The sequence below is a fragment of the Pectinophora gossypiella genome, chromosome 14 (assembly GCF_024362695.1).
Source record: "Pectinophora gossypiella chromosome 14, ilPecGoss1.1, whole genome shotgun sequence".
Lineage (NCBI taxonomy): Eukaryota > Metazoa > Arthropoda > Insecta > Lepidoptera > Gelechiidae > Pectinophora > Pectinophora gossypiella.
Genome location: NC_065417.1, coordinates 14,168,487 through 14,183,397, shown reverse-complemented (window position 1 = coordinate 14,183,397; position 14,911 = coordinate 14,168,487). Strand labels below are relative to the sequence as shown.

Genomic DNA, 14,911 nt, shown 5'->3' with positions numbered 1-14,911 from the left:
ATCAGATAAGTTATAAGTACTTACTTATTGTTTATTTAATACCTCCTAACAGACCCCAGTAATGAAATCAATAGTTTATAACTGGTGTTAACTTTATCAGTGGGTAATATATTTATGTATTATATACCTACATGCGTTGTTAAAATTTATCAGAACCAAATACGATGTGCGAAAAACATGTTTGTAAAAATGTCGTTGCCCTGTTTTATACCCGACTGAAGCAAAAAGGAGGGTTACTTGTTTCATTGGCAAAATAAATTATTTATTCTTTTGATCCCTTTCGAGGTATCCAGCAAGGGGATAGAATGGAACTTTCTCATGAATAACTTATGTATCTTCAATAAAAATATTACGGGCATGAGTGTATAATTTTCTATACGTATTTGTAGCATCTCACCCAGGCATGTGCTGTGCCCAGCAATGTTCCCAAAGTGGGTATGTTCAATCAATCAATCATCATCATCAGCCCATTAACGTCCCCACTGCTGGGACACGGGCCTTCCCTTTGGATGGATAGGGAGATCGGGCCTTAAACCACCACGCGGGCCCAGTGCGGATTGGTGGTTATTAACGACTGCTAATGCAGCCGGGACCAACGGCTTAACGTGCCTTCCGAAGCACGGAGGAGCTCGAGATGAAAACTTTTTTTTTTTTTGTGGTCACCCATCCTATGACCGGCCTCTGCGAAAGTTGCTTTACTTCAACAATCGCAGACCGAGCGCGTTTACCGCTGCGCCACCGAGCTCCTCCAATCAATCAATCAATCGATCAATAATACTTTATTGCACAACAACATATACAAACGACATAAACATACGAATTAAACATAAGCACAATAGGCGGCCTTATTGCTAAACAGCAATTTCTGCCAGGCAACCTTAGGGTGAAAGAAGATTATTCATTGGAGCACGGCCTCCCGTTTATGTTCCCGTTGTAAAACAAATAGTAAAGACTTTGGTTGCTTTTCTTTTTGAATTTGTTCTTTCTTGTTCTCTGGTCTATTCTGCCTAAAGGTTATATAATAAAGCTCTTGTTACATTACTTTTGCGCTTTTTACTACCGGGAACGTTCTCATCGACAAATCGCGATGCCATGCTGCGTTTAGATATGTCAGCTATCCAGGCGTGACACCCGATATTTACCGGTAGATATAACAAAATTATGCGGGCGAAAATTTTCAAATACGTAACATTTCATACGTAACCAAATACGTAACGTTTAATACGTTACCTACATAAACTATACTATAATAACGGAATCGCATAACCATTCATAGATGGATAAGTAAATTTTGTATCAATATGAGGATGACATTTTCTTGTAAGAAAAAATCCTCCATAAAATTTAAGAATAAAAAAAAAGATGGATACTTACGTAGTATGCTAGGGGCCTCATTTTAAAACCCGGTAAAAGAGTTATAGCAAATTATTGCTAATTTCAAATAACCCACTAAGCACAAAGTACGTTTTGGAAAGTCACATTTCAAAATTCAATAATCAATAATTAAAAAAAAATTAATAAGCAAAGGCTTCATGGTTTTATCAACTGTTGGTAGGTTCAATGTATTATACTTACTTATACAAAGATATAGCTAATGAATAATAGGTGTACTTAACAAGCTTTTTAGTGCATAAGTACGCTGTTCCACAGAGTAAATAATCTAGTAGAAAAATCTAAACTCCCTCTCGTGGTACCTGTCACTCAAATTCGTCCCAAAATTGTTTTAGCGGATTTTGAAGCAATACTCCTCAATTACAACCATTACACGACCGTTTGCTCACCTCCACAGCGGTTGTTTTCAAAACATGTTTCATATTATGGAAACCAGAACACCAATCGATTGATTGTTCCAGAGAACAAAGTATTTAGTTTCATTGATGTTCAGGGCTGTCCTTATCAAAGTTACGATTGTTTTGTTATTTGTATGTCCTCCTGCGATCGATGTCTATAAAGTTTTTTATATACAAGGTGATAGTGACATCGTAACGAATACTGAGGGGGATGATTCAGATCATGATTCTGCGTTGATATCAAGTGGAATTTCCACGGTACGGAAAATTCCACTTGATATCAATTATCAACTCAGAATCAAAAAACAAAAAAAAAATCAAAAAACATAAAAAAAAAATAAATAAAATAAATAAATAAAAAAAAAATCATAGTCATAGTAAATCATAGTCTGAATTATCTTTATCTTTAATCATCCCTCAAAGTTTTCGTTACGATGTCACTTTTTAACGCCCTGTATACTTTGTTGCACTAAAATAAATAGTGACTTAACTAGTAAATGGCAAATAGCTGTATCGCTTAAAGCGATTTCTTCCAAGCAACCAAAATGTGAGGAAAACTGATTTGACTAGCTGGAAAGTATCCCATCTATAAAAAAGTTGTATCCTATCCATTTTAAGACATTCTATTTGTCTACCCACCTAGTGATCGAAGATATGATTCAAGTTAAGACCATGTTTGTGATAAATGGGTATCTACTAAATGGCAGTTTAACTATGTAAGTACTTATTTCTCCCAAGGACTACCAATTTACTTGTTTTTCCCTTTTGAAAGAAGATCTTTTCCTTATGTTAGGTACTTTACCGTGAATGAAGATGTAGATGCTGATAGGCTATCACGAACTACGTTAGCTACTATCAATGTTGGAGCTACCACAGGGAAGGCTATTGCGGTAAACACATTTGACCCGAAACCGGAACCGAACATTTTATTTTCACAAAAAAAAAACTTATTACACAAAAAAAAATCACGAAAACATTTTGCAAGTCTTTTGTGAAAATAATCTTGACACCAAATTTTTTCAAGTAGTTTTTATTTCGACATACGAATGCTTAGGTGTGTACTAAAATAAAAAAAACACGCAGATAGGACCATCTTAAAGATATAATATCTTTCACTGGTTTACAGATAGATACCTAGTGCTTACTTATCTGATCTCTTTGTTGGGTGTCATTTTATCTAGATTATGCTTCTACACAATTTTTTTTTTATTTTTTTTTCATAACATTTATTGAAATAAATGAGACTCCATTATATTATAAGTAAGAATAGGCCCTTAATAAACTATGTTAGTGAAATAATAATAGATAATGTAAGTACCTATTTAAATAGAAAAAAATAAAAAAGGCAAGATTTCCGAATGTTTCTGTCTAATCTACTTCTATCGTGTGAGTTGTGAGGTGGATTACCAACCCCATCAACCCTGGTGTCAGGGTTACTATTGAACCGCCTAAGGCCTTTGACATGGCTCATGTAACGAGTAACGACTACTTCTAGCATCAGTAAGCAGTAACCGGGACCAACGGCGTATAATATGCCTTCCGAAGCACGGATCATCTTACTTTTGGACAATCAGGTGATCAGCCTGTAATGTCCTAACCAAAGTAGGGATCACAAAGTGATTTTTGTGATATGTCCCCATCGGGATTTGAACCCGGGACCTCCGGATCGTGAGCCGAACGCTCAAACCACTGGACCACGGAGGCCGTCTGTCTGATTACTGCATACCATTTATGGTATCTTCTAGCTGCCATATAAGTGATTGGGTACCGGACAACGTAACGACATACATCACTATCGACATAAGTGTTAAGTGTCGAATCCAATGATATTGGAAGACAGGAAACGCATATAAGATGTATAATCAGTCCTTTGGACGGGAGTTCTTTTTTGTATTGCACCATCCCGCACTCCAGTTCATAAAGTTCTTTCACCTTAAGGTTGCCTGGCAGAAATTGCTGTTTAGCAATAAGGCCGCCTATTGTGCTTATTTTATTCGTTTGTACGTGTTGTAAATTTCCTTACTTATGTATTTGTGCAATAGGGAATTATTGATTGATTGATGAAATAAATTCATTGCCAGTAACAGTTTACCTTTTTCTTTAGGAACTAGGTAATTACAAATATTATGAATACGGGCAAAGGTGGCTCAGCTTATGATGTGGAGCCATACTATGGCACCATCCAGCGCTGGTTTTCAGTTATTTCCTCTTCCTGGGATATTGTGCGGATTTAGTAGGCAGATTATGTATAGCACATGTATATATATCCACTCCTTGTCAGCTATGGTTAAGTCCCATATAATAGGGGGCCAGCTTACCACCACTTTATAAGAAGTATCTACTCTACACTATGATCCAAACATTATTTATTTTATTAATTCAAACTCTTTAAAGTCGAATTTAGTGGACTACCTATTTAAAATCATTGTTACTTAATTCATAAACTTGTAAATAATCAAAATTACAAAAAGTCTAATAACCTGACTTAAAATTACTTAACCTAGAACCCACTCCGTGTCAAACCTGGCCCAAAAGTGCCCATGACACTAGCAGCCTTACCGCGCTGGCCCTATTTAAAAAAATATATATTTTAAAAATATTATTAGAGTTTGGCCAGGAGAGTGGTATAAGGGGGATGGGTCATAGAATAAAAAGTATACAACGTAAGTACGTAATTTCGTGTATGCGGACTCATACAAATTACCGCCCGCTTGTTTCTCTTGCTCGGCTTTGTGTGCAGTAAGCATTACGGTAAGTACCTACCTACTTACTCATCTTTCTAAGATATTTTATTTCAGAATGCGTCATCTCATTACTAAACACAAGACGTACTTTTTTGTAGGTAAGTATTCAAAAATAGAACGTACTTATCTACTCGTATCTATCAAGTAGAATTGTGTATTTTTTATTCCTTTTTCAAGTTTGAATCACACATTCAAGAACCAATTCATCATTTAAATCGGCCAAAAAACTTGTTTCACATACATTAAATCTTAGCTGCGGCTGCGGGTGTAATTTCGCCTTTACTGAGTTGTCGACCTAGCCGCGCTTCCGTACGGAACAACCCATATAATGCAACACACATGTTATGTTACCGATTCAATATTCAAATAAACCGGACCTTAATTACTCAAAATAAAAACAATCTCATTTTATAATAAGACCATGACATAATCTCACGACTATATCCCAATCAGGGTTGTCAGAGATACATCCATCGCAAGATGAACAGTACCCACACCTCACCGAGCTTTCTGTTAGACCGACGTGATAGGTGGTGAGCCGTATCGCCGTCTACAATGGTCGAGCCAACTGTGTTAGTGAAAACTGCACTTAAGATAAATTAATAACTCTTTGGTGCAAGTCGTGGAGATCCTTGGGGGAGACCTATGCCCAGCAGTGGGCGTCATACGGCTGATGATGATGATGATGGTGCAAGTCTGGTACCGATGTTCGAAACGGCGCTCCCCGATTGAAAAGCAAGCCGGAAAAATGTATTAATAAATAGTAGTCATAAAATATATCCGAAGATGGAAAGATATGGTCATATTCAGCGGCATAGACGTCGTAAACGCTTATATGGGAGGTCCTATTTTAATTTATATAGTAAATCAATTAAGGTCATCTTATAAGTAGGATAATAAGGATATGAGGGACATGTGATGCATACTTAAGACATCCACCCATATACATCTATACATAGGTAGGTATTACAAACGTTTATAGTACATTTTTATACTTAATAAGTAGTTTTTATAGTCATAAGTTTATATTTATATTTGTTAAAATTGACACTAACACAGTTGGCTTGACCATTATAGACGGCGATACGGCTCACCAACTATCATTGGTCTAACAGAAAGCTCGGTGAGGTGTGAGTAGTTAGTTCATCTTGCGGTGGAAGTACCTCTGATTACCCTAATTGGGATATAGTCGTGAGCTAAAATATATGTGCGACATTATGTCACGTTTTTCGATGACGTCACAGGTTGCTTTTTCATCAGAATTCCATAGTAATTTCGTGTTTTGACGTATTGTAAAAAGACACGTTGGAAACAACTCTATAGGTTTCTTTATCCTAAGGTAGATACTATAATTAAATCGGGAAAATATAGGTGAATTTTACGACAGACCTAGATGATAAGATAATTATGATAATCATTTTACGTTTAACAAAGGACTTCCTCGTAATGTTTTGACCGTTTAGCACTTTATCAATGTATGAGTTGAGCCATTATATATTTTTTTTGTTTTGCAAAATTTGTTATTATTGTCTCAGGGAAACTTGAAGCAAAAACTTAGTAATAAGACGATATGATGACACTTTTTGCTGTAGGTATATCATTAAAATCCCATCAGAATCATAGCCTGATACGTCATTTGCAATAATTTTCGCAATTTTTACACGTGTCTAGATGTAGAGTAGCTATTGCAAAGTATAATGCAAAATCTACTAATTGATACCGGCGTGCGAGCATAAAACGTTTGATGAATGTGGAAGAAACAAAGTAAGTACCTATGTCACAATAGTGGAATTTCATACAATATAGTCTCTGCTTATCCCGGTGGGAAATAGGCGCAACAGAACATATATTTATTATACATTTCTTTTTTTTTTCTTTAGTATTTTATTTTACTTTTTTTGCGCGCTACACTGCAGCTGTACTTACAAGTGTACTATATCCTCTGCCGAAGGTTGTCTGGAAGAGATCGCTCTTAGCGATAAGGGCGCCTTTGCCCACCTTAGAATAAGTTTATCCTGTAAATTTTATGTGTGTACAATAAAGTGTTTTTCTCGACCTCCTCCGTGCTGCGGAAGGCACGTTAAGCCGTTGGTCCCGGCTGCATTAGCAGTCGTTAATAACCATCAATCCGCACTGGGCCTGCGTGATGGTTTAAGGCCCGATCTCCCTATCCATCCATAGGGAAGGCCCGTGCCCCAGCAGTGGGGACGTTAATGGGCTGATGATGATGAAAGGGTTTTTAATATTATTATTATTAACAGTAGATAAATATTATATTGCTTTGTCTATGTGTAATGTATTTTTATTAGCATAGTCTCTGTCTTCGGCTTTTCGGCGGGAAACGGGAACGGGACAGTTGCTTTCTTCATGGAGTAATCTAAATAATTTATACGAAGTGGTGTTTTGTGGTTAATGATCGCATTAAGTTAGTCGGAAGACATTCGCGAGTGTTATTATATTGGAGTATTCAATGAACAAAGTGTATCTGCCTATTTTCGCTTCGTGCCGGGAAGCCGCTTCAAAACTCAAAAGTTTATGCGGACTTTTGAGTTAATTCGTTTGGGGTTCGGAGTAGGAGTCTACTCCGAGGGTGGGGGCTTAGGTTTCATCATCATCACCTTTCATCATTTCATTAATCATCAAGAAAAAAACACGTCAGACATGGCTGTATGGGCATAGTTCCCTTTGCCTTACCCTTCGAGGAAAACCAAAAAAAAAAAGTCTCTGTCTTCTTGTTATCTCTCCTATTATCCAAAGAGACTCGTCTTGCTCTATGCCACTCTCTATCTGTTTTTAGTTTGGCCTACGCTTTCGGGCTAACCTAGATGCTTATTTCGGCCTTTAACTGATGTTACATGATTTAACCCCTTGGCATACAACTGATTTTCATATTATACTTTGTTAGCTTTACTTATTAATTTATTTTTTCGTTTTTAAACAATTCAAGGCACGGTTTTTTGTTGGCACGTTCAATTCATTTATTACCAATTGATAAGCGTAATTTGGGTACTGGCAGAATATCAGTGCTGGTGAGAGTGGGTACTCGTACCAACTCTTAGCAACAATATGCTGAGTCAGTCCCATTTCCCTGGGCAATGTAAGCTACTAGTCACAAATTGTTAATCTTTTTTTTTTTTTCTGTAGCCTAATCAATGTCCAATTTTTTGTTAATCTTAATTTATGTAAATGCTTTTGTAACATTCACTGTTTTGGGAATAAAGTTATTCTATTCTATGTATATATTAGTCATGCTTAGGAGTACTTAAAGGTAGCCAAACGCCGAATTTAAAATAATTCGTTTCGTTCTTTGCCTAATTTATCCTAGAAGTGACTACAACATATCTACAAAATTGTACAGGCTTTACTACTTTTATAAACTTGTAACCACCTACATTCCTAACTTTATAGTTTTATCTGAATAATAAAAGCGAGTGTTTATGTCAAACAGGTGTGCCTGATAGCATAATAGGTTAGGTAGTAGGTTAACCTAAAGTTAGGTTCGTTTTGGTGCCACTCACGCTATACTTGATTCTTATTCTAGGTTATGATAGAAGTATAACAAATTCAGGGGTCAATTTTCATGTGATAAAAGCCATTGAACAAAATTATTGAATACGGCTATAAAATGTAGGTGATTGGGTTTTTTTACATTTCTTGAATCCACACGGACTTCTGTAGACTTTCGCGACATGTCCGTGATAATCATCAGCATTAACGCTCTTGTCTTGATTGTTTTTTTTTTTTGACGTAACTTATTGTAGATTTGCCGCAGATGGCATTAACTACTTGGCCGGATTGTCTTGAATGCTAAGTACACATTCTCCATTCATCTCTATTTGGAACCAATTCCTTGATTTCTTTATAAGACATGATGTTCGCCATCTCGTTCCATGTAAACTGTATGATATGTATCTACCAAGTATTCCAGAGCGGAGACTTAGATAGTATGTACTAACCTGTTGTTAATAAACGTAATGAACATGATTCTTACGATACAAGTTTTGCCTACTGTAAGAATCATAGATATTATCTCAGAAAAACGTAAACTCAGTAAAAAATGTAAACTTACCCTAAAAATGTAATGCTGATTATATAAAAAATTATACCTTTTTTTCTGAATAAATATTTTTTTATTATTATTATTTTTGGCCTTAGGCCATAAAACGGCTGTCACTTTCGATAACAAATATTTTATCAACGCAAAAATGTGAAAGTATTAAGGTAGTTAAATGATATGCTTTATGGTTGTGACCAAAAATTTAAATTTACCTATTATCCTCATAATGATACTACTGATTAAATTTATTAGTAGTATACCTACCTACCATTTACTTTTTGTTGGCTCGACCATTGTAAACGGCTCACCACTCATTACGGTGGTCTAACAGAAAGCTCAGTGAGGTGTGGGTACTCATCTTGCCATGGATGTACCTCTGACTACCCCTATTAGGATACAGTCGTGAACTCATGATCATTTTAGTATATCTAAAGATCACCTTGAATTAATTGTTTGTATTTTCAATCAGAATCTGACGCAAATCGAATTTAAAAGCGTAATTTTTCGCGAAGAGATTAGGAATACTTATTTAAAATCATTTTTCGATCTAAGTATAATAATATCTAGATGTAAACACATTATACAGAAATAGTCATTAGGTATTTAGTTTTGTAGTTCTGCTATTTCATCTCTAAAGTAAGATATAGTGACTGGTAGATCCGAAAAACAAAGTGAGTTCTAATAGAGGAATAGTAACCCTGACACCAGGATTGATGAGGTTGGTAATCCACCTCACAACCCACACGATAGAAGAAGAATAGAGGAATAGTAACCATGACATCAGGGTTGATGAGGTTGGTTGGTTTAATATACGAGAGAAGGAGGAATGAACTCTACCTTCCCTACGTGAGAGTAAAAGGTAATTAGAATCAAATATTTAAAAAGAAATACTTTCTCTACATCACGATTCTTTACTACGGAACCATTATATTTTTTGTGTACTTAATTATACAATTGCTCGAGTATTTTATTACGGCGAGACGTAATTAATTATTAGGAACCTAGCTCAAAATATTTTTACGCCATACTATTTAATGGTTAACTGATTTTCTTTGAAGAACACATGATTCTTATTTTACTGGGGTAAGTCGTGTTAAGTGGTAAATTATTTCAAAGGTTTTTCTTAAAGGAATTTCAAAAACGTAGAATCAGTGTAGAAAATTAACTTTTCTTTGTTAAGCATGCTCCAAATCGAACCGAGTAAGTATATTTTTAAAGTTAAGAAAATTATACGGATATAAACTGAAGTTATATTGTTTAAATATCATATTAATTAACTAATAAGAATGCGGACTTATTCTGAAGCAAGGAAATTAATGTTACCTACATATAAAAAAAATCTACATTCCAATGAAGTAAGTAAAACATAAATTACCTATAATTTGCGCGTAGGTACGCATGGGAACAAAGCGTTTCTTGCTCTTATGAAAATATCAATATCAAATCAACATAATATTTAAACAAATGTTCGATATTTTTGTTGTCCTGTAAAATATTCCACGCATTAAGGCCGACTTTGAGTTGCGTCGCGCCCTTTTATATTTTTTTATATTTTCTTATTGTGTGTCCTGGCTGTGTTCTTATTAAAGAATATATTTTATTATTGTAATTATTACATTTTCAGTTTTAAATAGGTACCGGCCTATATTTATTTTTATGAATTAATAATTAGCACTGATGACAAGATAAGTCGCTTGAAAGAGATTGCACTAGCGAAATAACTTTCTAGTTCATAGAAACGAGTTATACCTAACTATAATTATATCATCTATATCGTAAACATCATAATAATCATGGAAACGGGAGAATCAGAAACTGTAGACAGTAGGTATGCAATTCAACCCCCTAGACGCGAGGCGTCTACTTATTTCGCAATAAACAGAGAATTCACTCTAGACGTAACAGTTATAATAACAACTTACCTAATAACAATTATCAATGAAGTTTATAACACGAGATGTGGAATATTTCCACTTTCACGTATTACCACTTTGTTACTTTTTCCGGCAAGAAAAAAATAAAACTGGCGGGAAAACGACTCTATTCTCTCGAAGAAAAAAGTTTACACGTTCAAAAATCGAACTTGTTCCACGCAAAATTCCGATTTTGTTTTTTAATTTTCGGACTATTCGCGGAATACTTTCGATGCTTTTTTTTTCGCGCGAGGCAAAGACTGTCTGTGGGCAGCCTATTTTCCTGAACTACGCGAACGTACTGACGACGGCGCTAGTGTGGGGACATATATCGGATCGGGCGTAAGGACGTACAGCAGGAAATATAACGTACGCAACTTATGTCAACTGGCGTGCGACAGTTTATTGGCTAATTTACATTGTTTTGTTTACTAATGCTGCGTACTAATAAAAAGGAACTACATACTTGGAAATAGTAATGACCAATATAAAACTTAGGTCTTTATTGTGAAGTTTTATACAACTTCCGTTGGAAAATTTCTTACACATTGATTTTCTTAATAGTTTTGCCGAAGATATAAAATATCATAATAGGTATACCTAAGAGAGAAGATACTTTGAATACCTGTTTAATGTTTCTGTTTTACACTAAGCTTTACAACTAATTAGTGCAAAGATGGCATTGTAGGTATTTAAATATGCAGATATATGCACCGAGCATTTTGACCATAAACTAGTCTGGGGCATTATTAGCGTTTATTACCAACAATTAACTTCTTATTTGTTCAAGGAGAAATCGTTGAAAGACATTTCTCTATTCATTCTACAAGGATATTGCAACTGTGAATATGCTAAACAAAGGATGATGATGCCCAAAAATACTTATTGGCATCATACTTAACACTTTCAAGGATGGACTCTACAAGCGATATCCTGATTCCAAGTGTCATACCAATATGAATGAAAGTTCAATGACCCTTGGTATGTGTCTGTGTAAGGTAAAGAGTCTTAGGGCTTGCTTCACCACTTTGGAAAGTCTATCAGCACATTTAGGCAGGATCTTCTGGCAAGATAGAATTTCTGCTTATTAATAGCTCTGGCCGGTCAACGAGTGGAATACTCTACCGTCTTCTGTATTTCCGAATGCATATAACCCGGGTGCTTTCAAGGCCAGAGTGAACAGGCACCTCCTGGGCGAGCTCGCTCCATCTTAGGCCTCGTCAATGCCTTCAGGCAAGTCTGGGGCCAAAAGCAAACCCATCAAAGGTAAAAAAAAGCTAATCCATCTCCAGTAAATCTACAATAAGTCAGGTCAAAAAAGGGTAATTGATAGTTTTACTACTTATTCCGATAGAAAGGCTATCAGACAGTTTATCAGTAAGGTATGATACATTATGACAACAGTAGGTATACCACCATTAGCCATCAACAAAGAATTGAGTACTCAATGTTGATAAGCAAATGTACTTAGACCATGCGAAAAAGATATAAATACGCTGACTCCACATTACTCCGGTCACAGTTCAGTACATTTCCTTGCGCGTGCAATATCGATACGTCAACTCGAGATAAGACATGTGCATCGATTGATCAAACCGATTGAAACGTGCGTTGTAACGTGCACTTTGGAAGATCTCGATGTGGTCGTAGAGTCGTTGGTTGATTTTCAAACCGGTCAATAAACTTACTTTATAGCGATGGCATATCAAAGTTTATTATAAAAGATATATGATATCAAAATGAGAAAGGTAGAATGATAAAGTACAAAAATCTGTGCATAATACAACATCTTTTACACTATATAAAAGACAATCGGTTTAAAACAGTCAAATTCACTATTGAGAAAAAAAATATCTATGTAAGTATTTTACAAAGTGTGTGCCTTGTACAAATTGTCACTTTGTCAAAGTGTAAAAGATAATATTAAATACTTACATAGATATATTTTAGATCTCAGTAGTGAATTTGATGGTTTTAAACGGATTTTAGGGATTCCCACGTATTGAAATGAATAAAAACCTTGTCCGTCTTACTTGGAGTTACCTAAATCGTGTCTGTAACATCACTGCATGTGCTTTAGAGTAATCGTGTGGTTGAAATAATCTCCTGTCAAGTCATTGTTATTTTAGCCAATCACAGGATAGGATTCCTGTCAATATACAAGCTCCCCAGATCTAAGAGAGAGTCAGACATTGCACGGTGCACTAATTGACTGTAATTCGCGATATTTCCACCCACACGGCATAATTGCCAAATTGCCGAAGTAACGAAGTCGTAACATTTATTGAGGACGTTCACTGACATCTGGTCCATCTAGATAGTCCTTGAATTACCTGCATTTTGATATCCAACCGCATTTGTATTTAGGTATATAACGACTAAAATAATAAATAAATAAAGAAGAAAGTGCCAAAAATTCCAAGAATTGGGATATATTTCCCGGTAAGTACTGAAAATAATAATCAAAAATTTCTGGAATTCTCGAGACATTCAATACCGGGAATTCCCGGAATCACCTACCTATGACATACGCCATTAATCTTAATTTTATAGTCGTACTAAATGGCTATAATAAAATTACAAGATATGACATAATATAATGAAAGATATAAACGTATTATTCTCTTTTATAACAGATAATAAAAGGTCCTTTTTACATTTTCACTAGAACTTTATTATGACTGACTAGTGTGAAAAGTGACTGCTTATTTCAGTGGTGTAATAGCTGGACACTCCGATACCGACCCCGCCTGCGTGGTCGACGATTTCCCTCATTCAGCGCTTATCGCTATCGACCCATTAAGGTAGGTGAAAGAATTAATCTTTCAAATATTCTTCCTCTCAGACGACACCCTGAGCCGAGGTGCGCGCCCCACTGGGTACCCTCAGGCCTGTTGTCTTAAATTTTGTACCGGGTGAGAGCCAAGTTGAGATTTGTCCGGCCAAGTAGTTGCCATCTGCAGCAAATCTACAATAAGTCACGTCAAAAAATAAATCAGAGGCAGCTAGCCAGTGTGGTGGCAGTGATAAAAATGTATGCGATTGACATATCGTCTTATATCAATCCCATACGAGTAAGTACATGTTATTTGTGAGGTGACGTATTGTAGACTTGCTTGTAAAGTCTATACCATAGACGTAAAAACCCGTATGAACTCAAAAACTTTCAAGCAGGTGCAGGTGTCTGATGGAAAAATACTACATTTTCCACTAATCATATATAATTATTTACATAACACTGTTTTTATTTAACCGTACTATCTTCAGCTATCTGTTTGCTTGTTGATGTCAAGATAATCTACAGTTCGTGGTATTATTTCGTAATCTTTAATCTTTGAGAGGCTTCTTTTCAGGCAATTGTATAATCTTTAAGTATGTTGGATGACAAGCAGACTTATGTAGCTCACGTGTGTAACCTCCATTGGGATGAGCAGAGGAGTAAGTCCTCTCTTCTTCTTGGTTCTTTTGTACCTACTAACACCTATGGTTCCATATCCAAAATAAACATTTATTCATTCATAATCAACTCAACTCCTATCTCTCTCGCCATTCAAAAGTGGAACGGGGTGCCGCTGGCTGAAGTATTCCCTCCTTCTTACAACATGGTGTCCTTTAAGCAAAGCGTGAAGAAGCACCTAGTAGGCCAGTATGGTAGTCGCAACTGATTCAAAACTGACTCATTGTGTTGCTTTTCATTTGCTACTGCAATTATAGCTTCTCTATGTTTACCATCAGGCATAGTTGAGTCAACATACTTGGCCAATATAAAAATAAAAAAAAGCAAATCTGTCTTTACTCATTTCGGAAAGCAAGTGGATCGGACCGCGTCGCTTTTTGAATGGGTCTTGTCGCACCGCTGTGACGTAGAATAAAGAACAACACTGCTTATAGAATGGTAACTCTTCGCCCCGCACCAATTCGTATCGGGCGGCGAGCTAGATTTACCTCACCCCCTCTGGGTATTACTGTAGTCTAAGTGGCCGTTAAAAGACTTTTATATGAATATTTGATCATTCATTTATTAATTTCTTAGTTATTTTCACATGAAAAGTTACAACAGGACAAAAGCATAAATAAAAAACAAATTATCCTAACACCAGCAGGGTCCGCACGACAACCACATCGCGCGCGTCACGAATTATATCGAGGGCTTGCAACTAATTGCCGTACGACGTCTATCTACATAGATTGCATTCGAAGTCCTCGATATAATTCGCGGCGCAGTTGTCGTGCAGACCCTGTAGGATTGATGAGGCCGGTCACTGATCTTATAACCCACACATGCGTTCGCGCACGTTCGCCGCAGGTTTTTTTTTATCGAACGTGAAAGCCGAGTCGCGGAGACCATTGCAATTATGTTCAATTTTTACGATATGATCAGTGCGGACATACCGCGTGATATTGTTA

At 36.1% G+C, this 14,911-nt stretch overlaps 1 protein-coding gene across 4 annotated transcripts in view; it reads right to left on the bottom strand.

Moving 5' to 3' along the window:
- The window catches only part of LOC126372754 (facilitated trehalose transporter Tret1), a 70,509-nt gene that overhangs the window by 9,944 nt on the left and 45,654 nt on the right, over window positions 1–14,911 (bottom strand). Inside the window, exon 1 of one of the 4 annotated variants that reach the window (XM_050018628.1) lies at window positions 10,514–10,816. The exons of the other annotated variants lie outside the window; for them this stretch is intronic. The gene's annotated coding sequence lies outside the window, so the exon portion shown is untranslated. Of the gene's footprint in view, window positions 1–10,513; window positions 10,817–14,911 lie in introns of those variants that run through there. 4 annotated transcript variants of the gene reach the window in all.